General features: G+C 37.3%; 1 non-coding gene across 1 annotated transcript; it reads left to right on the forward strand.

Moving 5' to 3' along the window:
* The first annotated feature begins 1,204 nt into the window (after window positions 1-1,204).
* Window positions 1,205-1,306, forward strand: LOC115803795 (U6 spliceosomal RNA). Its single transcript, XR_004024589.1, has one exon. It is a non-coding gene; the product is annotated as a U6 spliceosomal RNA (small nuclear RNA).
* The last annotated feature ends 568 nt before the right edge of the window (window positions 1,307-1,874 follow it).

The following is a 1,874-nucleotide window of genomic DNA, read 5'->3' on the forward strand; positions in this document are numbered from 1 at the left end:
ATTTGTTGTTTGTAGATTTTTTGATGATGGCCATTCTGACCGGTGTGAGGTGATACCTCATTGTAGTTTTGATTTGCATTTCTCTAATGATTAGTGATGTTGAGCATCCTTTCATGTGTTTGTTGGCAATCTGTATATCTTCTCTGGAGAAGTGTCTATTTAGGTCTTCTGTCCATTTTTGGATTGGGTTCTTTTTTTTTAATATTGAGCTGCATGTGCTGCTTGTAAATTTTGGAGATTAATCTTTTGTTAGTTGCTTCATTTGCAAATATTTCCCTCTCTTTTCCATTCAGGAATTCAGGGATGCAGGGGTCTTTATGAAGGTGGTAGCAGCAGGGCCCCTAACCTCAGGGCACCAGCTGAACGGAGATTCCCCTGTTACTTTTGGGTTTGATTTGTTAGCTGCCTCCATTAGGGAGTAGCAGCTCCTTGCTCTCTCCAAGCACCCAAGTGGGGGCCTCCATTTTCAGCCACAGAGGACCAAGAGAAGTGGATACAGCAGCCAAAAGAGGGGGGACTTCTACCAATTAACTGTGAGCTGCGGGCTGGGGATGGAGTAATGAGAAAATTGAGGGAAGTGGTGATTTTGACTGTGAGAAGTTACACTGAATTACATTTAAACTTTTAAGAGGGAAAAAAAGTCTACAAATGTTAGACGACTATATAAGGAAGTATTCACTGCTGGGTTGTTTTAAGATACATTCTCTATCCAGGACCTTGTGATAAACCTTGAAAACAGCACAGTGGCATTTCTTAGCCGAAACCAGTGAAATGCGTCTGGCCATAATAGCATTTTCTCAGTCGGCGCAAAATCATGAATCACCCGTTTCTCTAAGGACTTCATTAGTTTCAATGCAAGAGACTCTAATTCCCCCCCCCCATTTATCTTATGGCAATAAAAACCATTTACTTACCATGGATGCCAAAGAATAGATTAAGCTGATAAAAAAAAAGTATAAGATTAACACGTGCAATTTACTTGGCAGATGGAGGTATTTTACCATTTTATCAAGTTGTTCTCTCTCTGGAGGGAAGCTGTGTGTTGATACTTCACAACCGAGACCAAGCTGGGGCCAGTCAGACGTCAGTGTTAGGGGAGGTGAAGACTGATCATCGCTGTGGACCAGGGAATGCTCTCCTTGCATCACCAAAGAAGATAAGAAAGAATCTTTCCTTACACTCTCTAAATTTAACAAAGTTGTAAGTGCGCTTTGGCAGCATATAGAATAAAACTGGAACAATACAGAGAATAGCGTGGTCCCTGCACAAGGATGACACACAAATTCATAAAGCATTCCTTATTTAAAAGAAAAAAGGTTTTTAAGTATACTGCTATAGTAAAAAGAACCACACACACATACAAACAAACATAAACACACACACAATAAAACAATATTATAGGTGGCAAAAATAGGAAGATGGAGTCTATAGATACTACCTATACTTCTTAAATTAAGACATAAGTGTACTTATTATTCATAGGTGTGACATACGAATAATAATGACAACTAAAAATGTACTATAATTCCTCCAAATTACTGGAAGGCAAACACACGTATACCTCAAATATCAAAAAGAAAAGAAAAGAGAGAAAGAAAGAGAAAGAGAGAGAGAAAGGAAAAGAAAGGGGAAAGCAAAGCAAAGAAAGGAAAGGCAATTTTTAGAGCAAATGATGGAAATAAAGAGTATATTGAAAACAAATAAAAATCTCAAAAGTAAAGCTAGTAACATGTAAAACATAAAACGGCATGTTTGATTAGTACATTTGGATGACATGACACTAATAAATGTAGAATAAATGTAAATAAAATGTAAATAAAAAAGAAACTAATGAAATCAGATTAGACAAAGAGTGACCAAGCAAATGTTAACAA

This window comes from Delphinapterus leucas, chromosome 15 (genome assembly GCF_059928025.1).
Source record: "Delphinapterus leucas isolate spDelLeu-1000000601 "Yukka" chromosome 15, BTC_Dleu_Yukka2, whole genome shotgun sequence".
NCBI lineage: Eukaryota > Metazoa > Chordata > Mammalia > Artiodactyla > Monodontidae > Delphinapterus > Delphinapterus leucas.